This window comes from Pseudonaja textilis, chromosome 8 (assembly GCF_049901715.1).
Source record: "Pseudonaja textilis isolate UNSWEBS1 chromosome 8, rPseTex1.2, whole genome shotgun sequence".
NCBI classification, from domain to species: Eukaryota; Metazoa; Chordata; class Lepidosauria; order Squamata; family Elapidae; genus Pseudonaja; species Pseudonaja textilis.
The window spans coordinates 51112902-51137901 of NC_141997.1; the positions used below are offsets into that span (position 1 = coordinate 51112902).

At 41.6% G+C, this 25000-nt stretch overlaps 1 protein-coding gene across 1 annotated transcript in view; it reads right to left on the reverse strand.

The window, feature by feature from the left end:
• ENOX1 (ecto-NOX disulfide-thiol exchanger 1) overlaps window positions 1-25000 on the reverse strand; it is a 449429-nt gene that overhangs the window by 335145 nt on the left and 89284 nt on the right. Inside the window, exon 2 of the mRNA XM_087938075.1 lies at window positions 1-22. This exon is cut by the window's left edge and continues 63 nt beyond it. The gene's annotated coding sequence lies outside the window, so the exon portion shown is untranslated. The remainder of the gene's footprint in view (window positions 23-25000) is intronic.

The window sequence follows — 25000 nt, forward strand, 5'->3', positions numbered from 1 at the left end:
CCAAAGCAGCCATCCAAGATTTCTGAAATAAAAATAATGCATTTTAAGAAAGGAAGAAAGAAAGAAAGAAAGGAAGGAAGGAAGAAAGGAAGGAAGGAAGGAAGGAAGGAAGGAAGGAAGGAAGGAAGGAAGGAAGGAAGAAAGAAAGAAAGAAAGAAAGAAAGAAAGAAAGAAAGAAAGAAAGAAAGAAAGAAAGAAAGAAAGAAAGAAGCCAGCTATAACTATCCAGTGATAGATAACCACACCTCCCATTTGTACAAGAAACTTTGGTGTGCATTTCTTGTTAAAAGTCTGATGCATTTAAAGAAATGAAAAATACAAATACATTTCTTTGGAATACATATGATTCTCGTTCATTTAGGGACTGTTCAAAGTTGCAACAGCACTATTTTTCACGCTTACGACTGTTAGCAGGTCACATGATCAAAATTCAGAGGCTTGACAACTGGCATGTACTTATGACAGCTGAGTGTCCCAGAGTCACATGGTCCCCTTTTGAGACCTTCTGACAAGCCAGGTTCACTTAACAATCTTGTGTTACTAACAACCAGAACCATTCACTTAACAACGGCGGCATCGTAAAACGAAGCAAAACTCAAGATTTCGCTCAACAGTCGAAATTCCAGGTGTTACACAAAAACTAACGAATGTGGTCATAAGGCCATATTTGTTTAAAAAAAAAATAAAAGAAACCTTGCTTACTTCTTGTGATTTTTAATCTCTCTCTCTCTCTCTCTCCCTCTCCCTCTCTCTCTCTCTCTCTCTCTCTCTCTCTCTCTCCCTCCCTCCCTCCCTCCCTCTCTCTCAGAAGCAGAAGGGGTTTGTGTGGCTATTTTCTATAATATGAATAAGAGCCCCTTGAGATTAATAAAATGCAAGGATTTTATAGTAAATGCCTTTGAGAAGGCGTCTCCCATCCATTTTCAGCAGAATCGAGAATGACCAAGCATAACGGAAACCTGGATTAATTTCAAGCTCATCACGTAATTGTGTGATATCTCCCACGAGGTTTCCAAAACAGGTTGCAAGCACAATGAGACATGAATTCCATACTTATTGGAGGGGAAAAAACCCACCGGAGCCAAAAGCAAACACACCAACCAACTCCCTTTCAGCATTCTTGCGATGGGAATAAAATTAACTTCCAAGCTCTCTGGTTTTAAATTTCCTTTTTTTTTCCCCTTTCCCTCTTCAGTTCCCCAAAACTGAGTAATTGTGTTTCCTGCACTGTGACAATTCCACATAACCCCTGCAGCCATAAGTAGATTTTTTGGGGGGTGTGGGGGAGAATCCCCTCTGATCTACCACAATCTTTATAAAGCTGGGCGAATCGAGATGCAAATTACATAAGGACTTTTTGTGTGCGTGATAAACAAATTAGGCCGTGCAGGATCACCTTTCAAGTCTTGTGAAAATGTTTGCCAGCAGAGAAGAGAATATAATTAAACTCTGGGGTGGGATGGAGGACGGCAATAACACGCTAATTCCCGAGGCTTTTCTTACACTAATCTTGACAATTTATGATAAGTTCCTTAAACCCCAATCAGTTTCATATACCAGGCCTTTCCGTTGAAAAATTCAGCTTAAATGGAATTATAGATGACCAAGGTTTATCACTGGGTGAAATGGATATCACAGGCTTTATTGATTCAATTTTAATACAGGGAAATCCTCGACTTACAACGGTTCATTTAGGGACCGTTTAAAGTTACAATGGTACTGAAAAATGTGACTTAGGGCCACTGGAGCAATTCAACCGGTGTTGTAACAACCGGTTCGGTGAGCATGCGCCAAAATGTGTGCTTCACACACGCACGCATTTAATAAAGAGCATTTTTAGCTATAATACTTCCCTTCCGCTGCGTCGCCAGTCAGTAAAACAGCTGCCGCGCGAATCAGCTGTGCTCAAAAACAAGGAAATAAAGCACAGGAATAGGACAAGGCTGCGTGGGCAGGGCCAAATGATCCCCGTAACTACCAGTTTGCCTGAACCAGTCTGAACTGGTAGAATTCCATCCCTGTTTATGACCTTTTCCCCCCTCTTATGACCGTTGGAGCCTCCTCATGGCCATGAGATCAAAATTCAGGCACTTGGCAACTGGCATGTACTTATGACTGTTGCAGTGTTTCTCCCCCCCACACCCACTGGGGTCACGCGATCTCCTTTTGCAACCTTCTGAGAAGCCAACTCAATAGGGGAAGTCATATTCACTTAACAACCAGGTTACTAACTGATCAAGCGCGATCATTCTCTTAACAACAGTGGCAAGAAAAGTCATAAAGGGGCAAAACTCATTTAGCAAATGAGTTTAGCCTTGATGGTGCAGTGGTTAGAGTGCAGTACTGCAGTCTTCTTCTGCTGACTGCCGGGTACCTGCAATTTGGCAGTTCGAATCCCACCAGGCTCAAAGTTGACTCAGTCTCCCGTCCTTCTGAGGTGGGTAAAACGAGGACCCAGATTGTTGGGGGATGACGCTGAGTCTGTAAATGGCTTAGAGAGGGCTGGAAAGCACTATGAAGCGGTATATAAGTCTAAATGCTAAGCAATTGCCTCACTTAACAGAAATGTTGGGCTCCAAAAATAATGGAAGGTGCAGAAATGAGTAGATTGACATTGGCAATTAGATAGCAAGAAGAAAAAGAATATTATAAAATATGGGATTTATTTTATCAATGGCTAGATAAGAAAATCGAGAAATAAAATATACTATAATATAGATATAATGTAATAGTAAAGATGATACATTGTAATGGCATGTTATATTTGATTATTGGGAAATGAATGATATTACGAACTAGACATTGTAAAAGTTGAGATTTGCTCGAAAAGGATGACATGAACTTATAATCGAAGTCTAATGATGGCTTGATAACAATGTAATATGATATGAACAGCTGATTTATATAATATGAATTTTAATTTAAATTTAGGACGGAAAGATCGTTAATGTTGTGCACAAGAGATATGTACCAACCGACACACTTTACAATGGGAAGATGGTTTTATTAGATGTTTTGTGTTTGTGTTTGACTATGTTTGTTGTCAAAATAAAAGATTCTTTTTTAAAAAAATAAAAGAAATGTTGGGTTCCATCGTGGTCATAAGTTGAGGACTTAAGTATGGTGTTTTTCCGAGGGATGTAAACGTCATTTGAATGCCATCCCTCCCTAAAAAATGAACATACATGAGACAAGCTACTTGCTAAAAATAACCAAGGGCGTTCTCAACTTTAGAGCACTATTCCTTCCTTCCTCAATTAAAATTACTCCATTAATATTTCATAAATAAATTGACAATTATACTGATCCGAGAGCAAGAGTTATGTGCCTTTCCCAAAGAAAGGCAAAATAGATCAGTGAGTACCTGCGGATTATACAGAAAAGATATATTCAACGTTAGCAATAACCAGATTTTAATATAGTAATTCTTGATTTACAATCTCAGCGGAGAATCAAACAAGGCGGCCCTTAAGTGAGTTATCCGTGATTTTATGTCGTTTTTTTTTGCTACAACTGTTAAACGAATCGCCACAGGTATGAAATGAATAATACAGTCATTAAGTGAATTTGACTTTTCCTTTTGATTTTGGCTTGTTGGAAGCCGGCTAGGAAGGTTGCAAATGAATATCACATGATTCCCGGATACGACAATGGCATCATAAATGAATGCCAGTTCCCAGGCACCTGAATTTTTATCATGGGACCTTGGGGAACTTGCAATGGTTGTTTTATATCCCCTTATTATTTTTACAATTAAAGCAGAGCGGTGAACCTATCTAATAAGCCTTCTTCCTTCTACTTTCCCAAAAACAACTTAAGTGGATTGACCTAAGAGAGAGTGAGTTGTCCAAAGTCACCCAACTGGCTTGCATGCCTAAGGTGGGACTAGAACTCCCAGTCTCCTGCTGTTTGGTACAAAGTCACCCATTCGACTTTCGTGCCTAACATGGGACTAGAATTCACTGTCTCCTGGTGACTGGCCTAAAGTCATCCAACTGCCTTTCATGCTTAAGGTAGGACTAGAACTCACAGTCTCCAGGTGTTTGGCCCAAAGTCACCCATTCGACTTTCGTGCCTAAGACAGGACTAGAATTCACTTTCTCCTGGTGATTGGCCTGAAGTCATCCAACTGCCTTTCATGCTTAAGGTAGGACTAGAACTCACAGTCTCCAGGTGTTTGGCCCAAAGTCACCCATTCGACTTTCATGCTTAAGACAGGACTAGAACTCACAATCCCCTGGTTTGTAGCCTTAACCATTAGGCCAAACTGATGTCCCATGATCCTAGGACCCTACAACCATTCTAAACAAATACCAGGTGACACCATCGGGAAGCTGCAACGGTTATCAATCTGAGAACCAGCTGTAAGACACTTGTTTCATTGCCGTTGTAACTTCAAACCATCACTAAATGAATGGTTGCAAGTCGAGAACCAAACGCTTCATTTAGCGACCTTTCCAAAGTGTGTGCTGACGGAAAAAAAAGAATGTAAAAGCGTTTGCTTTGTGTCGCATAAGTCAAAGGACAAAGCGATGGCGATAATTAATAGCGGTGCTAATTTTACAATCTATACACAGCTTCTGTGTGGCACAACATCCATTATTGTAGCCTTTCCTCGTCCTCCAAACCCATTCAGCGGTTAATCAGTAACTTGTCCTATTTCTCTTAGGAATAAAATTCCAGGAAACAGGCTAGGGAATTAAGGCAGTGGCTCTTTTATTGCCATACTAATTAAATGTAATTAAATTAATGGCAGGCCGGAATGGAAAGTATTTGAAGGAAATCAAAAAGTATTTGCTTTACATTCACCCAGAACATAGCAACTACATCCTCGCAGAATTTGGCATAAATACTTTTAAGTCGGTGGCTTGAATTTATGTCGGATGCCGAATTAAGTTTGTCAGATTTTATTAGCAGGTATATGACTAATGAAGAATTGGGTTAATTTAAACTGCCAATATTCAGAAAAGGGAACTTTTAAAAAAAAAAAGAAGAAAAGAAAAACCTTCCTTTTGCTACTCTGTGCTAACATGTCTAAACTTTCCTTTGAAATAGCACTGTTTAGAAATCTGTTAAGGGTATGCTGTTGAACACCGGAGAAAATAGATGGCGTTCCTGATCCCTGAATGCGTATCGATCCCTTTTTCCAATGCTCTGAAGGGATTTGGGAGGGCTTATGAGCTTGCAGGCATCACTTTGACAAATGCCTTTGAGAAATTGCGAGCCGCTTCCCAAACCTTGCCAAGAAAACTACAAGGCAGTCTCCAGGAGTTAATCCCAATGGAGAATACAGAAGAACAGAGATAGGAAAGGGACCTTGGAGGTCTTCTAGTCTGACCCCCTGCTCAAGCAGGAGATCTTGTACCATTTCAGACAAACGGTTATCCAATCTCTCCTTGAAAACCTCCAGTAATAGAGCACCCACAACTTCCGGAGACACACCGTTCCAGCAATTAATGGTTCTCCCTGTCAGGGAATTTTTCCTTAGTTCTAGGTTGGACCTCTATCTTTAATGATCTTCCTTCCACCTGTCACTTTCTTGTCCTGCCTTCTGGTGTTTTGGAGAGTAGGTCAAAATAAAACCCTTCTCCTCTGGGACAGCCCCTCAAGCAACAGAATAACAGAGTTGGAAGGGACCTTGGAGGTCTTCTAGTCTAACCCCTTGCTCAAGCAGGAGACCCTACACCAATTTCAGACAAATCCTTACCCAATCTCTTCTTGAAAACCTCCAGTGATGGAGAATCCACAACTTCTGGAGGGAAGCTCTTTTACTGGTTAATTGTTCTGGATCTCCGGAAATTTCTCCTGAAATTTCTAGGTTGGATCGATCTTCAATGATCTAAAGAGAAGGTTCGTGGGGAAATGGATAATTCTCTCTGCTATACGTCTTCTAGAATGGCTGCCTCTCAGCAATTGATGTTACTCTCTGCTCTGTAGCCCATCTTCCTACGAAATAATACAGTTTTCGACACCAACATTATTAAGAAGCAGGAGATTAATAACAACACAATTAAAGGCTGCCGCGTGTTTTAAGGCAACACGCTGGAGACGGGTTCCAAAAAAGAGCCAAGAAGCTGACTAGGAATGTTTAAATAAGGGTACAATTTAAGGTGGATGCAAGCAACGCTACTCAGCCTGGAAGCTGCCATTTGGAGAAAGGACTTTCCCAGGGAAACTGTATTGTCGAGAAATTGCACGAAACCAGCCCAGCACGGAGAGATGGTGGGTTATGGAGACACGTTCACACTTTCATCCGTTTATCTCCGTTAGCGTCATCAGCTCGGTTACAATATACTGTTCTTCATTATTTCCCTGCCTACTTTTGAATATTTGATAAGCTTTTTCCCCAAAGACAGAACATTTACATTCTGTGGATTTTTAAAAACTTGCTTCAGAATCCCTTTCCAACGATCATACAGATGGTAGAACATTATTATCTCGCGCGGCTAATGGACTCCTGAAGCCAAACTAAAACTATTATCGATAGAATATACAACATGTCCGAGGAGAAGAGATTGGACGACCATCTGTCTGAAATGCTGCCCAAGCAGCGGGTTGGACTAGAAGGCCTCCAAAATCCCTTCCAACTCTGTTCTATTCTATTCTACTCTACTCTACTCTACTCTACTCTACTCTACTCTACTCTACAAGAGCTCCAAAGTCCCTTACAACTCCTATTCTATTCTGTTCTATTCTATTCTATTCTATTCTACTCTACTCTACTCTACTCTACTCTACTCTACTCTACTCTACAAGAGCTCCAAAGTCCCTTACAACTCCTATTCTATTCTGTTCTATTCTAGTCTAGTCTAGTCTAGTCTACTCTACTCTACTCTACTCTACTCTACTCTACTCTACTCTACTCTACAAGAGCTCCAAAGTCCCTTACAACTCCTATTCTATTCTGTTCTATTCTATTCTAGTCTAGTCTAGTCTAGTCTAGTCTATCTACTCTCTACTCTACTCTACTCTACTCTACTCTACTACTCTACAAGAGCTCCAAAGTCCCTTACAACTCCTATTCTGTTCTGTTCTATTCTATTCTATTCTATTCTATTCTATTGTATTCTATTCTATTCTATTCTATTCTACTCTATTCTACTCTACTCTACAAGAGCTCCAAAGTCCCTTACAACTCCTATTCTATTCTGTTCTAGTCTAGTCTAGTCTAGTCTAGTCTACTCTATTCTACTCTACTCTACTCTACTCTACTCTACTCTACAAGAGCTCCAAAGTCCCTTACAACTCCTATTCTATTCTATTCCATTCCATTCCATTCCATTCCACTCCACTCCACCCGATCCACTCCGGTCCACTCCACTCTATCTTTGTGGGACTTATGCAAGAGATATTCAAGTTATTCAAGGTCTGGTCCATTTTGAACCGTTTGGTCATCCTCACGTTGACCAAAAATTGTAAAGTTACTAGCAAAGGAGATCCAGAAGGCCTCCAGGAGGGCGAAAACAGCCTCAAATGGGCCAAAAATCAGCCGGGAAGCGCACACATGCACAGTGCAGATAAGTTTGGGAGGCGTGCACGTGCGCGGGGGGGGGGCAGGTCGCATTGGATTGTGAGTGCTGGCGCGCCTGCGTGTTTTCGGCACACCACAACAAAAAGGTTCACCCTCAGTGTACCAGGGAATAATGTTCTCAGAATAAACAGCAAGTTTTTGCATAGTATGTCAAAACATTTGGGGTCAGGATCTCCACCAACTTTACGGTGTAAGCTACACCAGTCATCAGAATGGAATTTGTTTCCCATTCAAGGAGGGTGAGACCATTTTGGGGTCTTTCTAACCATTTGTTGGGCCTGGGAGAACATGAATACGATGCAGTTCACGAGTAAGTAAATACAGGTTGCCCTGGACTTATGACCGCAACCGAGCCCGACATTTCTGCGAAACAAGACAGTTGTTAAGTGAATTTTGCCCCATTTTATGACCTGTCTTGCCACCGTTGTTAAGTGAATCACTGCATTTGTTAAGTTAGGTTGTTAATGTTTTTGGCTTCCCCGATGATTTTGCTTGTCAGAAAGTTGTTAAAGGGGATCACCTGTTTTAGGGACACTACAACAGGCATAAATGCTAGTCAATTGCCAGGTGACTGAATTTTGATCTTGTGATATTGGGGTGGTGGAACGGTCGTAAGTATGAAAAATGGTCCCATCTTTCAGTGCTGTTGTAACTTTGAACAGTCACTAAATGATCATCATCATCTTTTAACGACCCCATAATCCCTAGTGGGGTGAGGAGTCTGGGCAACTGAACAAAGTTAGCCGAGTATTTTAATGGCCCGATGCTCTTCCTGTCACCAATGCGGAGTTTTGTTCAGCAGATATTTTCTCATTGTGCCTAGCAAGAGAAATATCTGCCTCTACCTGTAGATTGAACTCCTGATTGTGAGGCGAAAGCTCCGCCTCTACACCAGCACACCTCTCCTTTTGAACGGTCACTAAATGAACTGGAGTAAATCAAGGATTACCTCTACTATGTTCTCTACTCCTATTCTTTCATTGAAGGTGTCCTGTTTGGTAAGTGAGACTAGGATGGGTCTCTCTCTGCTTCTAGCCCAACATTTAAATCCCTGCACCACGCTGCTTAAGTCTTTGCTCTTATTATTTTTAGAAAAGCCAGATAACATGAGCAGAAGCACAGATTAAGCCAGGTAATAGCCATTTTAATCCATGGTGTTTATGCCTTCTCAAAGAACACAAATTATATCAAGGTATTCCTCAACCTCACAAAACAGGGACTATAATTAGTCAGGGATTAGAGTCACAAAACTCAAAATTGCTCGCAATAAATAGAATCAGATGGAAGACGGGTAAAAAGCAGAGCTGAGTAATCGGACCCAACCAGCAACCTAGAAAAAAAAAGGGGGGGAAATGCAGAATTTATTACCTGAAGCAATAATTCATACACCCCGAAGTCGAGAAGGATAGATACCGCAAACACAAATTGCTGAATGACATTTAATGCAAGTATAACATGGAGATACTCGGGGTCTCTCTGCTATACGTCTTCTAGAATAGCTGCCTCTCAGCAATTGATGTTACTCTCTGCTCTGTAGCCCATCTTCCTACGAAATAACACAGTTTTCGACACCAACATTATTAAGAAGCAGGAGATTAATAACAACACAATTAAAGGCTGCCGCGTGTTTTAAGGCGACACGCTGGAGACGGGTTCCAAAAAAGAGCCAAGAAGCTGACTAGGAATGTTTAAATAAGGGTACAATTTAAGGCGGATGCAAGCAACGCTACTCAGCCTGGAAGCTGCCTTTTGGAGAAAGGACTTTCCCAGGGACACTGTATTGTCGAGAAATTGCAGGAAACCAGCCCAGCACGGAGAGATGGTGGGTTACGGAGACACGTTCACACTTGCATCCGTTTATCTCCGTTAGCGTCATCAGCTCGGTTACAATATACTGTTCTTCATTATTTCCCTGCCTACTTTTGAATATTTGATAAGCTTTTTCCCCAAAGACAGAACATTCACATTCTGTGGATTTTTAAAAACTTGCTCCAGAATCCCTTTCCAACGATCATACAGATGGTAGAACATTATTATCTCGCGCGGCTAATGGACTCCTGAAGCCAAACTAAAACTATTATCGATAGAATATACAACATGTCCGAGGAGAAGAGATTGGACGACCATCTGTCTGAAACGCTGCCCAAGCAGCGGGTTGGACTAGAAGGCCTCCAAAATCCCTTCCAACTCTTATTCTATTCTATTCTATTCTATTCTATTCTATTCTATTCTATTCTATTCTATTCTATTCTATTCTACTCTACCCTACTCTACTCTACTCTACTCTATTCTACAAGAGCTCCAAAGTCCCTTACAACTCCTATTCTATTCTGTTCTGTTCTATTCTGTTCTGTTCTGTTCTGTTCTATTCTATTCTATTCTATTCTACAAGAGCTCCAAAGTCCCTTACAACTCCTATTCTATTCTATTCTATTCTATTCTGTTCTGTTCTGTTCTACTCTACTCTACTCTACTCTACTCTACTCTACTCTACTCTACTCTACTCTAATCTAATCTAATCTAATCTAATCTAATCTAATCTAATCTCTACTCCATTCCACTCCACTCAACTTCACTCTCTCTTTATGGGACTTATTCAAGAGATTTTCAAGTTATTCAAAGTCTGGTCTATTTTGAACCATTGGGTCATTCTCACGTTGACCAAAAATTGTAAAGTTACTAGCAAAGGAGATCCAGAAGATGGATGGGCTCCAAGCTGTTTTGGAAACTGGAGGCTACGAAGAACAGTTGCAGGAATTACGTAGGTCCAGTTTAATAAAAAGAAGGACCAGGGGTGACATGAGCGCAGTCTTACAATATTTGAGGAGCTGCCACAAAGAAGAAGAGGTCAACTATTCCCCAAAGCAAGCTGTTCCACTGATTAATTGTCCTCACTGTTAGGAAGTTTCTCCTTAATTCCAAGTTGCTTCTCTCCTTGATCAGTTTCCATCCGTTGTTTGTTGTCCTGTCTTCAGACTTTGGAGAATAAATTGACCCCCTCTTCTTTGGGTCAGCCTCTCAAACACTAGAATACTGTTTATAATGTCTCTCCTCTGTTATGCTGTTATTCTCTAACAGGTAGGGAGTCATCTGAACCATTTTAAATAGGCTTGTGGATAGGTGACAGGGAAAAAAAAAATCCCCGTAACCTTGTTGAATGGCCTGATCAAGGCCAGCTACACTAGGTTAAGGTCATAAGGAGCTGGTATCTAGAGACAAATTGACTTCAGGTTATCTTTAAACTCTTTTGCTGCCTCTGGAGCTGCCAGAATATGTCCAGGGAATCTATTTATACTTGTATGAAACCTGATCCTAATGTATGAATTCGAGATAAATCTAACGTGATTTCCTTCAACCTTAAAACCTTCCTTTTGTTGGCAAGGCCGCGACACCGGAGCAGGGGTAGGATTCAAAAAATTTTAACAACCAGTTCTGTGGGTGTGGCTATGTGGGCATGGCTGTGTGACTGGATGGGCGTGGCTTCTTTATTTTTTTCTGCAGCAACCCCCCCTCCCATTTTGGGACCCCCCTGGGCCTCAGGGAAGCCTCCTGGGCAAGCAATAAGACAGCGAGGGGGAGCCCAGCACAGCTGATCATTAGAACAGCTGATCGTTGGGAGCGGGGAAAGAAATACCTTAAGGAATGACTGGGCTGAGGAGAAGGCAGTCAGAGATGTCGTGCATGTGTGATAAGGACTGACTGGGCAGGGAGGGGCGGAGCCAGCCAGGACAAAATTTGCCAGTTCTCCAAACTGCACAGAATCTTAACAATCGGTTCTATAAAACCGTTCTGAACCGGTAGAATCCCACCCCTGCACTGGAGTTCATTCAGCCTGTTCTGGATAGAATTGCACCATCTGAGATAACCAAAATAACAGTTGTGGATGTCACGTGTTGCTGCCTCTGAATGATCAGGCTGACAACAATATCAAAGGATATATTTGTGCACAATAGGTCATCTACAAGCAGTTGTTTAAGTGATTCTGGCTTCCCTGTGGACTTTGATCATCAGACGTCCAAAGGTCTAATTATCATTGACTGGAGAAAAAACTCCCCCACAAACAGTTGCAAAAAGGAAGAACTTCTGTTCAAACTCAAAACATATAAATTATAAATAGATAAAAACAACACAAACCACACTGAAGCAATTAAGGAGACCCGGCAGGATAAGAGATTAAAAACGTCCACAGATATCGAAATACACACACTGGGAAGGATGCCAGAACTCAGATAAGAACTGACAGACTAGAAATATTTTCATGCTTTGCTTCCAGCACTGGCCCATGTGCAGTTTGTCCTTTAAAACAGTCCTCACAGCTGCAGCCCATGAAGGGGATCAAGACTCTTTCCTCCCCCATAGACCATGCCATTCCCATTTGTCCCTTATCCGCTCTTCCCTGCATGCCCTAGGATGAAGAGGGGATGGGCCTGGGTCTTCTGAATGCCCAGCCAGCCTGTGCCCTTCCCCAGTTTCCTCCACAACCTCCGGAGCCACATCCCACTCCCTGTTGGCTGTTCCTCCTCTCCCTTGGAGTCAGATCCTAACAGGGGCATGACAACCTCTTTTATTAGGCTAATGTGAATTCCTACCATTCACATCCAAAAAACTCCCAGCAAACAGTCTTTCAAGGGTGAATTTACAACCACAGACCTTATCAGGCTTGGAGAATTGCCAGGCTGAGAGCTTCCAAGTGCAACACTGTCGAAGGAAATACTTGGCTAGGAGTCTCTGAGAGTCACAAACAAATCTTCACACTAATTAAACGAACTAATTGTCTCCTGCAAACACCATTCCCCTTTTGCTGCTATTTATTCCCTATGGGAGGGGCCATTCACCTGTGCCTTTACTCCTGAGTTGACCCTTGTTCCTTAAATGTTTCCTTCTCCTGGCAGCTCTGTGCATACACACACTGGGAACAGGCTCCAGCTGTTCTTCTTCCCCACTTATCTCCGACTCCGAAGGTAGCTGATAACTGTCGGATGGCCCTGGCCCCATCTCTGCCTCAGACTCCAGAACTGGCCCATGTTCCTCCTTAACCTCCTCACTGTCCGAATCTGCTGCCAGCTCTGCTGGCCACTGGTGGGCCACAACACATGTGACCATGGAGAAGCTACAATGGATGTAAATGTGAAAATCAGTCACACGTCACTTTTTTCAATGCTATTGTACGTTTGAACAGTCACTAAATGAATTCTCGTAAATTGAAGACTATCTGTATCCCATGTCTGTCTGTCTGTGTACACAGGAAGTCCTTGACTTACAACAGTTCATTTAGTGACCATTTAAAGTTACAACATCGGTGTAAAAGGTGAGTTATGACCATTTTTCACACTTATGATCATTGCAGTATCCCCATGGTTACGTGATCAAAATTCAGACACTTGGCAACTGGCTCATATTTATGACGATTGCGGGGGGGGGCGTGTCACGTGATACCCTTTTATGATCTTCCGGCAAGCAAAGTCCAAGGGGAAGACAGATTCACTTAACAACTGTGTTTCTCACTTAACAACTGCAGGGATTCCCTTTACAGCTGTGACAAGAAAGGTCCTACAATGGGATGAAACTCTCCTAACAAATATCTCACTTTAGTAACAGAAATTTTGGTCGTAAGTTAAGGGCTACCTGGGGAGTCTTCTCCCTACAGACCCAGAACTGAGAGCTGTATAAGGCTGCAACATTTGCCAGCTGAGCCCAGCTCAAATCTCTCCAAGTCTCTGCAGGGCTTTGTCCAGGCAGTTTCCAAGAACGGAACAGAACTGAAGAAAAATGAAAACGATATGAGTGAGACACGAGACTCACTCACATGATCTAGTCCACTTAATGTTATATTTTGGCTGGATTATTTTCAAAACCATCAGTGGGGTGCCGTAAAGATAAATGCAGCCCAAAGAATTGAATTCGCGGCTGAATTGAGTATCCCCAATTTGGATTTTATCCAGGTGTGGATAAAAAAATTTATCCACCCCTTCAAAAATTTCAGCAACGGTTCTCTGCCCAGTTGCTGAGAGGGTGTGGCCATAGTGGGCGTGGCCTAGTCAGCCTCCTGCACCATAGAGGGGGGGGCTGTTTTCACCCTCCCCAGACTCCGAAGGCTTTTCTTGAGCCTCTGGGAGGGTGAAAATGGCCTCCCCAGGCTCTGGAGGCCCTCTGGAGGCCAGAACCAGGCCCATTTCTGGCCTCCAGAGAGCCTCAGGATCCCCCCGGTGGCCCACTTTTCACCTTCCCAGAGCCTCCACGTGGGCCCTATACTTACCTGGCATCCAAAATGGGCTGCTTGGAGATTCTTGGGAGGGAAGGGGCAGGCCGGGCGGGACCTGGAATTTACCGGTTCGCCGAACCAGACAGAATCTTAGCTAGGGGCTCTCCCAAAACCCCTTGCGAACAGCAGCAGCCTGATTTTATCATTCTATTAAATTAGCAACTTTATATGCCATAATTGTTCGGCACTAAAAAGAGTTATTCCCAACTCACCGTCTTAGACTATAGATGAAAGCACTCACTCCTTGTTTATAAAGTGGCACTCAATCAGTTCAACGGGAAGACTAATTGACATTAATTTAGGTTGTCGTGATTTAATGAGTTACCTAAACATCAGATTGTGTGATTCTTTCGCCACCCCCTCCGCCCGCATGTAATGCGGTATGCTTTCTCGTTCGCTTTTTCATGGCTTTTTTTTTTTTACACAAATAGATACATATAAATATGTGCAAGGTTGTGCACAAAATAAATATAGGGGAAAGATATTAGACCAAAGATACCTTGGAAAAAATAAAGGCAGCTAATAAAACTACCTTTACAAATTACAAATTGGTTACTCTAATTTGTGAAGATGATCATGATGATATCTAAATGATTTTACTCTATTTCTTGTACCTTCCATTAACAAGTGTCGCCAAAAAATGGACGGCAAGTCCTTTAATGCCTTGCTTACCAACGGAAATGTTGGCCTCACCTGTCATCATAAGTCAGGGACTTACCTGTATTTGGCCCAGGTGCTGCCATAACAAATCAGAAATAAGATATAGTAAGGACTGTTGGACAAAGAAAATTCGTAAGGAAATGTTTATCTTACGTCTTACAGCAAATGTGTTGGAAAAAATAATAATTTGAAAGTAGAATACATAATAATTAATCATATTTTTAAAGAGTTGTCTCGTGCGATCTTCTTGTGCTATTTCAGAAATGCCTCAGAAAGGATAATTTAGCATGAAAGATAGTTTAAAAACCCATTAGATATAATGAATAAACCGGCGCCATCCCCAAATAATAATATTTCAAAATAGGGCTCACAATTAATTAAATAGAAAGCAGAAGCAAACAGCTGAATCTAACTGTAACAGAAGCCGAATTAAGTTCCTGTCCCAAGATAATCTAAAATCTGTTTCTTTTCTCATTGATAAAGCAGATACAGTCCCTCTCCAGCACTGCAAAATATATAAATAATATAGAAAATATCATTTAATAACTAGTCTAATCTCCAATTTTGTCTTTTGAAGTTTTGATCCCCATTTAATAATCAATTGTTCCCAATTCTTCCTCCCTTTCCTGTCTTTAAGAGATCAACTGCAGTCAAATCCATCAGTTCCATTTACATCTAATTGAGAGAAAAGCTACTCAGAAATCCTTTTGGAATTAAAAAGATTCAATCATTTCTCGTCGGTGTGGGGGATTTTTTTGCGGCAAAAACCCTGCTGTGTATACAATGGAAGAGGCATTCAGATAACTTTTGTGCTGCAGAAGAGGCTTATTGCGGGAATAAGGTTAATAAACCAATCTGAATCCATCTGACATCATGTTGTGCTTTGCACTTACTTAATTCTCCTTCTGTTACCCAGCCTCGCCATCACAGGATTAGAGACAAAAATCTATAACAGTGAAAATGCTACCTGTCCTTGGACCACAAATCTGAAATCCGCCCCCTGCTGCCGTCCAACTGGGAATCTAGATTTACATAGGTTGACAGGTAGACAGATGGCTAGAGATACAGACAGGATAGATGGATGGATGGATGGATGGATGGATGGATGGATGGATGGATGGATGGATAGATAGATAGATAGATAGATAGATAGATAGATAGATAGATAGATAGATAGACAGACATATATACAAATACACAGAGAGAGAACTGATAGATAGATAGATAGATAGATAGATAGATAGATAGATAGATGTAGGTAGGTAGATAGGTAGGTAGGTAGGTAGGTGGACAATAGTTGGGCATGTACGTGGATAGGTGTGTAGATGGATGGATAGGTGGATAGAGAGGGGAAAAGACAGAGAATTAGAGAGAGAGAAAGATAAATAGAGATAGATAGATAGATAGATAGATAGATAGATAGATAGATAGATAGATATAGAGAGATAGAAATAGAGAGAGGTTGGTAGATAAATGGATGATAGGTAGGTAGATAGATAGATATATGTAGGTAGATAGATAGATGTAGGTAGATAGATAGATAGATAGATAGATGGAGGGAGGGAGGGAGGGAGGGAGTTGATATGGAGGTAGGAAGATAGGGGATAGGTTTTGGGCAGGTAGGTGGATAGGTGGATAGATGGATGGATAGATGGATAGACAGAGGGAAAAAGACAGTGAGATTAGAGAGAGAAATAAATAGAGATAGAAAAATAGATAGAGGCAGAGAGATAGAGAAAGAGGGAGGTAGGTAGGTAGGTAGGTAGGTAGATTAGACAGACAGACAGACAGATATACTGTAGATACAGGTGTAATTTATTTGCCATCCATAGATGACTCTGGGTGACTTACAACATTTAAAGCAGTAAAACCATGAGATCTAAATATTACGAGTAACAGTAAAAATGCAAATTTTAATTCAGATGGGAAGGGTGAGAACAGGCTGTGCAGGAAGGGGGAGGTGGGATCTGCTCTTCGCCCATCAACCACCTTCAGTGTGCGACTCCCCAGTTGGGTCTTCAAGCCATTTGGCAGAACCAGGACTTCAGGCTCTTATGGAAGGCCAGGAGAATGGGAGCAGATGTCAGCTGGAGGTTAACGATATCCCAGAGAGGGCAGGAGCCACAATGCAGAAGATTCCTGGTCTCCAACAGCCAGGATTCCTTGACCAGTGGGGGTGGATTGTATCCTCTGACAGCATGGGTTGGGTGGGCCAGTCTCATTGGGGTGACTCATGTCATGGAGGGCTTCAAAAGGCGACCACCACACCTTGAGTTGATAGTAGCACCATGGAGAGCTCCTCACTTACAGTTGTGGAGATTCAAAGGACCTGAGGGGGTTAGGACAGGGCACTCAAAGAGCCATTTGGACCCATTTCCCACAGAAAAGAAAACACTGGGAACCACAAAACCCTTCCCATGCCTGGCTATTTCCTGAGCTGCCACCAAACTACCATATACAGTTGAATTAAACATTCTCTTTTCTTCTGAAACTTTTCTTGGATTTATCCATGGTTGGCCTACCAGGGCTTGAAAAGCTCAATAAATCACGTGGTGGGCAGGTGTCATGCATTGGCGGTGATGATGTACATTTTGAGCGATGGAGCCGCAGCAGAGGGATGAAAGAGCCATATGTGTCTCCAGAACTGCAGGTTACTGTCCCCTGGTTTAGGACAAGGGTCTTCAAACTTGGAAGTTTAAGGCTTGTGGACAACTCCCAGATGTCAGCTTTGGAAACGATATTGAGACCAGATGCTCCCATGCTGCCACTTTCTTGAGCTTGGGAAAATGGGAGGGGGGGATTTCTTGGAGTGTATGTGGTTGGACACAATAGCATTCTTTTTCTAAGTCAAGGTCAGGTTGTTTCCGCACCTGGTGGAGAGGCCGTCTCAAGTAGGGACGGATGGTGATTGGGACATGTGATGGAATGAGAGGTGCAGGGGGTAGATTTGTAGTTTTTTACTTATTGCAAGGAAGCCCAGAATTTTCAGATTTGGGATTTCCCAGATGTGCCAGTTTACTATCCAAATAAAACAAACTTTTGAGAAGATGTCTGTCTCAGAGTTATTGTTTGGAGTGGAGGTTTTCTGGAATGAGGAAGGAAGGAAGGAAGGAAGGAAGGAAGGAAGGAAGGAAGGAAGGAAGGGGAGGAAGGAAGGAAAGGGAGAGAAGGAAGGAAGAAGGAGAAGGAAGGAGAGGGAGGGAAGGAAGGAAGGAAGGAAGGAAAGGAAGGAGAGGGAGTGAAGGAAGGAAGGAGAGGGAGAGAAGGAAGGAAAGGGAGAGAAGGAAGGAAGGAGGAGAGGGAGGGAGGGAGGGAAGGAAGGAAGGAAGGAAGGAAGGAAGGAAGGAAGGAAGGAAGGACAGGGAGAGAAGGAAGGAAAGGGAGAGAAGGAAGGAAGGAAGGCAAGAAGGAAGGAAGGAGAGGGGGTGAAGGAAGGAAGGTGTCAGCTTTGGGAAGCCATATTAGCAATAGAAGCTTCCACGCTGCCACATTCTTGAGCCTGGGGAAAGTGGGAGGGGGGAATTTCTTGGAGTGTATATGGTTAGACACAATAGCATTCTTTTTCTAAGTCAAGGTCATGTTGTTTCTGTACCTGAGTGAGGGGATGTCTCAAGTTGGGATGGATGGTGATTGGGGCACATGATGCCATGGTGGGTGCAGGGGGTGGATTTGTAGTTTTTACTTATTGCAAGGAAGCCTGAAACTTTCAGATTCGGGATTCCCCAGTTGTGCCAGTTTACTATCCAAAATAAAAAGAACTTTTGAGAAGATGCCTGTCTCAAAGTTATGGGACACTGACACCAGAATTCCTGAGCTAACATGACTGGAGGTAACATTCTGGGAGTTGAAGTCCACAAGTCTTAAAGCTATCAAATTTGAAGAGCCCTGGTTCAGGAGTTCTTTCCTTCAAGCTACTCCCTAGATCAAATCGGATCTACTGAAGCAAGAATTTGGATGGAGTATTTTTTTTAAAAAAAAAATCTGGGACAAAGCTAGGAGGGACAGATTTGCATCTACTGTGGGTGATTTTTTTTAAAAAAAAAAAAACCCAGTCCCAAATTATCTTGACTCATATTGGCTTCAAGACAGAACGCCAGTCTTGAACTTGAAGCTCAGATAAAAAGGTTAACGTTTTCCGTTTAATTCTGGGGGGAAAAAACCGAAAGATCTAAGCTTTTCCTTCTCTTACTCTCCCACAAAGCCACAATGCTTGAAAAATGTTAACATTTCTCCTTTGAATCACAGGCTTCTGTTACGGGTTTGCGGTGACTTAGCTACACGTTTTCCTATTTTATTTTTGTCAGCTGCTTTTACAGCGAATGCAGTTGTGCACCTGTGATTGTTCTTCAGCTGTGCAAAAGCACCGGCGCATGGGAGTCACATCCACAGGAGAATGCCACACTGAGCCAGAAGTGCCTCAACCCTTCAGAAACTATCAAGGAGAGCATTAGAAGCAAACCACGCCTTATAAGTGATGGAATAATCAGAGCCAGGGGGACAAAGAATATCTGATGAAAGCTAATCTGATTAAAGAAAAAGGTACTTAGGAAAACTACAGTGCTGACTGGATTCAGAGAAGAGGTGAGATGGATCAGAAAAGCTGCCTGCCACCCTTTCCTCTTTCATGTCCTTCAATTAATAATTTAGCTTTGTAATAACGTTTTTTTTCAGTTTCAACTCTTCCTTTTCATCTCAAACAATGCTTCCAGCAGACAGGAATGGATCACAGTGAAGTTGGATGCTCTTTCAACGTTTTTTCCCCCCTTTCTTTTTCTTCTTTACTGGTATTCTGCATGGAAAGGTTAATATATTGACATTCTCCTACTTTAATAAAGCTTAAGGGCCTGCCATCTGTGTTTTTGTTTGGGGGCGGAAGGGGGGATTGAATGAGAGACAAAAAGAAAGAGAGAAAGAGAGAAAAAGAAAGGGAAAGAGAATGAAAGAAGGAATGAAAAAGAGAAAAAGGAGAAAGAGACCAGCAGAGAAAGAGAGAGAGAGTAAGAGAGTGAGAGAGAAAGAAAAGGAAAAGAATGAAAGAGAAAGAAAGAAAGAGAAGGAGAACGAGGAGAAGGAGAAAGAGACAGAGAAAGAAAGAGAAAGAAAGAAAGAAAGAAAGAAAGAAAGAAAGAAAGAAAGAAAGAAAGAAAGAAAGAAAGAAAGAAAGAAAGGCAAATCGACAGAAAGAAACAAAGAAAGGAAGGAAGAGAACGGAAGGAAGGAGAGAGAGAAACAAAGAGAGAAACAAACAAAGAGAAAGAAACAAAGGAAGGAAGGAAAAGGAAGGAAGGAGAGAGAGAGAGAGAGAGAGAGAGAGAGAGAGAAAGAAAGAAAGAAAGAAAGAAAGAAAGAAAGAAAGAAAGAAAGAAAGAAAGAAAGAAAGAAAGAAAGAAAGAAAGAAAGAAAGAAAGAAAGAAAGAATACTCAAAACCACTAGGGATTGCAATATGTATTTATCAATTCACTCATGATATTCATTGCCCAGCATGGCATAATATTTAGAGTATAAAAATAGAAGCAGGAAGTTTGAGTCCTCTCAAGACTTTTATCTGGCTGTAAATACCATCCTTTTAATGGAACTTTATTTTTAAATGAACACATCTTCGATTTCATTGTCCGTGTCTTATCCCTACTAAATCTTCAAGTCTCCTCCACCCCAGTTATCTTAATCTACATTTTTTTTTTTTTTTGCGTTTCAAGGTGCTGGATTAGAAGAAGCCCCACTAGAACCCAAGATTTAGTTGTGCCTTTGGCCCCAAATCCAACTGGGTGACTTTGAGCTGGTCACTCACCCTCAGCCCTAAGAAAAACCAAGGGCAAACCACTTCCTAAAAGGCTGCCAAGAAACAGTACGAAACTCAACCTTGCTAACTTACACAATTCTCAGGAGTCTTATTAGCTGCATGGTATTGTCATTAACACCTCTCTTTTATTTGTTTTTGGTTTTTTTCTGGAAGGATTACAAAATTATAGACAATTGTAGTGTTCTTTGGCTGTTCTTGTTAGGCCCTTTATGATTTCACTCTTGCTTGCCTAACATTCAGTTTCCAAAAGTTCCAAATGACTTATAAAACTCTAAACAGGATTATTCTCAATTAAACTTTTAGACTTCTCAATCTGTCTCCAACATCATCACTGGAGGCTTTCAAGAAGAGACTGGGCTGCCATTTGTCAGAAATGGGTAGGGTCCCCTACTTGGGTGAGTGTGTGTGTGTGTGTGTGGACTATATGACCTCCAAGGTTCCTTCCAACTCTGTTAACCTGAAATGAACCTGAAATACTTAGAATTTTGCAAGCCTTGTTTATGAAAGAAGACACCAGAACTTTTTATAATATCTCTTTGTTTTAAACAGACTGGATACTGGAGGGCCCATGTTTATTTATGCTAATCTTTCTCAGCCTTGGAGAGAATGTGAGATACTAATATAAAGAAACTGAAGCCCTTTTAATTATTCATATGACACAACTTCTTCAACAAATAGTATTACCCTCCCTGTATTATCACAAGCTCCAAAGCATTAAAAAGTCAAAAAAAAAGGAGTATTGACAGCTGTGCAGGAAATAGCAGCTGTGTTTTTCATTTTCTTTGAAGACCTCTTTTTGTTATATATGCTGGGAGAAGGGACACAACAGGAAGAGGAAGAAGAGGAGGAGGAGGAGGAGGAGGAGGAAGAAGAGGGAAAAGAAAAGTAAGAAAGAGAGAGGAAAATGAAGAGGAGGAAGGAGGAGGAGGAGGAGGAGGAGAAGAAAGAAAAGAAAAAAAGGAGGAAGAGGAAAATGAAGAAGGAGGAGGAGGAGAGAGGAGGAGGAGGAGGAGGAGGAGGAGGAGGAGGAGGAGGAGGAGGAGGAGGAGGAGGAGGACGAGACGTAGTAGTAGTAGTCTTCTGCATCACAATTCTACGAAGGAACTCTACAGTATCTTGGTTTCTCACACTGAAGGAAAGTTGTATATGTGTGTGTCCTCCAAGAAGAAGCAAGCACACACAACCTCGTGGGAATGGAGGAGGTCCCATTTTGCAAGCAAACACTATAGGTGTTTGTTGACTTACAACCACAAGTGAGCCCAAAATTTCTGTTGCTAAGTGGGATAGTTGCGGAATCCATTTCTCTGTTCCTGTGGTTGTTGTTTTTTTTAAAAAAAAAACTGGAACAGGTTCACAGAATCAGGATAATCAACAGCTCAGAGGTCAAAATCTCTGAAGGTTACAGACTTATAAAAAGATTTTTAAAAGGGGTCATCTGAATTTTCAACAACTCATTGGCTAATCCCAAATCCAATCGGCCAAGAACTGAGGCCAGCTACCGAAACAAATATTTCTTAACACGTAGATTGCTCCGACTTTTCATTTTGACTGCTTTTCCTGAAAGGCGGTGCCCATAAAGTTAAGGCAACTGGCAGAAATGCAGGAAGAGACAATCAAATCCACCACAACCAATTTGCATAATTAGCATATCTAATATACATATGCCACTTATTAAACCACCCAGATTTGTAATAAATAAATGCAGAAAGTTTAACGGTTTGGCAACTAGAGGTCCCCAATATATATGACAGTTAAAATGATGAAATGTATCTCCATCGGTAATTTCGGCCAACATCTTAAGAATTCAAAAATTATATTTCCTGATCCAGTTGAATTAGTTAAGCTCCATTGTGTTGGTCCTTGCCTTATGACGAGCTTAAGGTCCATTGACTTTAATGAAAATACTTGAAGGATGACTAAATCTGTTTCTCGCTAATAGTGGTTTAATGAGAGGGAAAGGGGCTACAAACTACTTTAAAAGATATCATCAAACAAATGGCCTTATTTTAATTGTGCAGTGGGGAAGGGTGAAGGGTCCCATCACTGAACACAGAGGAAAATTAAAGAATGAGATTCATACGAAGGAGCAACTAAGGCTACCATATAAGGACAAATTACACAATATAAAGATGGCTCGGAGGTGGAAGATGCTTCCAATGTAATCTACTGGACCCCTGCATAATCTATGTAGGATCCCCTGTAGGATCGACAGGGAATAAAACTAACCAACTGTCAATATCCAGCTTGGGTATCCAAATAAAAGTCCAGGATGATTTCAATTCTGAAAAGCTTACTGTTAAATAGATGAATGAATGAATGAATGAATGAATGAATGAATGAATGAATGAATTCTTTATTGGCCACGTGTGAATTGGACACATAGTTTTGCACCTAAAATCCCAGTTTCCATTTTAGGTGTGTGCATCGCTACAAAATATATGCGTGTAAACTCCCGTTTGGATCGAACGGAAATTCTGCTTTTAACGGACCTCATTTTTACAGTAGTTTTAAAGCATGCAGCACTTCTAGGTCAAGTATAATATCTCTGGAATAAAGATTTTTAGCTGCTAAAGGAAATTGGTCTAATCACAATTTAAATCAGCCAGGCCATGGTGTGAAACCAGAGGCTGTCTGGAAGAATGGATGATTGAAATTCTGCTGTGGAAAACTGGACTAATGTGTCTATAAAGAAAATACAATCCAAAAGTTAAATAACTTAGAGGAAGGGGTATCAAATAAAGCAATAAATTTATGCTACTGGGTGGAAAAGATCATTTAATCATACTTAGGAAGAGAGGTTACCAATTAACAGTGGTGAGAAATACACAATTTAAACTCTGTAGTCCCGCTAATATACAAGTAGTTCTTGACTTACAACTCTTCCTTCTCCCCCTCCTCTTCCTCCTCCTCCTCTTCCTTCTTTTCCTCTTCTTCTCCTTCACCTCCCCTCTTCCTTCTCCTCCTCCTCCTCTTCTTTCTCTTCCTCCTCCTCCCTCTCCTCTTCCTCTTCCTTCTCTTCCTCCTCTTCCTCCTCCTCTTCCTTCTTCTCTTTCTCCTCCCCTCTCCTCCTCCTCTTCTTTCTTTTCGTCCTCCTCCCTCTCCTCTTCCTCTTCCTTCTCTTCCTCCTCTTCCTCCTCCTCTTTCTTCTCCTCCTCTTCTTCTCCTTCTCTGCTTCTTCCTCCTCTTCCTCTTCTTCCTTCTCCTCCTCTTCTTCCTCCTCTTCCCTTCTCCCCCTCCTCTTCCTTCTCTTCCTCCTCTTCCTTTTCTCCTCCTCCTCTTCCTCTTCCTTCTCCTCCTCTTCCCTTTTCTCCTCCTCCTCCTCTTCCTCTTCCTTCTCCTCCTCCTCATGACAAAGTTTCAATGGCAATGGAACAGGTGACATTTTTCGCACTTACAACCGTCACAGCATTCCCCATGATCACCTGATCAAAATTCAGATGCTTGGCAAGTGACTCGTATTTATGACGATTCCTGAAATCCCCTTTTGCAACTTTCTGACACGAGCAAAGTCAACGGGGAAGATACATTCCCTGAACAACCGTGTTCCTAACTTAACAACTGCAGTGATTCACTTAACCACTGAGGTAAGAAAGGTCATAAACATGGGGAAAAACTCACTTCACAAACGTCTCGCTCAGCGGCAGAAATTTTGGGCTCAATTGTGGATGCAAATCAAGGATTACCTGTATTTATAATTATCTGTGCCTGCTTGCCCAAACATTTTAAACAAACATAGCAGTGTCATTCAACCCCCAAAAAAGTATTATTTCAAAAAAAGTTAAGCTTTTGTAAGAAGTGGCTTTCTACGCAGACCGATTCACAATGATTAGGACAATTGTGACACTTATAGGGCCTTCTTTGCTGTGTGGAATGCAACCAGCATACGTGTGTGTGTGTGAAACCAATCAACCAATTTTGTCAAATGCTGGGGAAATCAGGAGATTCAGGCAGTTCAAACGAGCATAAAGATTCATTGCAAACTTAAACTGTCTACAAGAATCTGGCCAACTAATAAGTAAGGGAAATGAGCGGGAGATAAGAAAGGAATTCAGGGTGGACTTATGGCATATTTGAACCTTCCTTTGGGCTCAGTCCAGTCATCTCCCACAGTTTAGTTTAGTGTAGTGTAGTGTAGTGTAGTTTAGTTTAGTTTAATTTAGCTTAGTGGTTGGAGTTGAGTTTAGATAGGGTTAGGGTTATGGTTAGTTTAGTTTAGTGGTTGGGGTTGAGGTTAGATAGGGTTAGGGTTAAGGTTAGTTTAATTTAGTTTAGTAATTGGGGTTGGGGTTAGGGTTAGGTAGGGTTAGTATATTGGGGTTGGGGTTAGGGTTAGGTAGGGTTAGGGTTATAGTTTAGTGATTGGGGTTGGGGTTAGGGTTAGGTAGGGTTAGGGTTATAGTTTAGTGATTGGGGTTGGGGTTAGGGTTAGGTAGGGTTAGGGTTATAGTTTAGTTTAGTTTAGTGATTGGGGTTGGGGTTAGGGTTAGGTAGGGTTAGGGTTATAGTTTAGTTTAGTTTAGTTTAGTTTAGTTTAGTTGATGTCTTCCAATATGAAGACTCCACCATCAACCTCATCATGTAATACTCAGGTCAGTCAATCAGAACAGAGTTGAAAGAAGACTTCTAGTGCAGCCCTCTGGTCATATCATTTCAGCTAGGTGACTGTCTAGAGAAGCATGGAGTTTCCCCACCAGAGGAAAGATTAGCATCAAATTATTTAAATTCTGGGATGGGGATAGAAGAGAA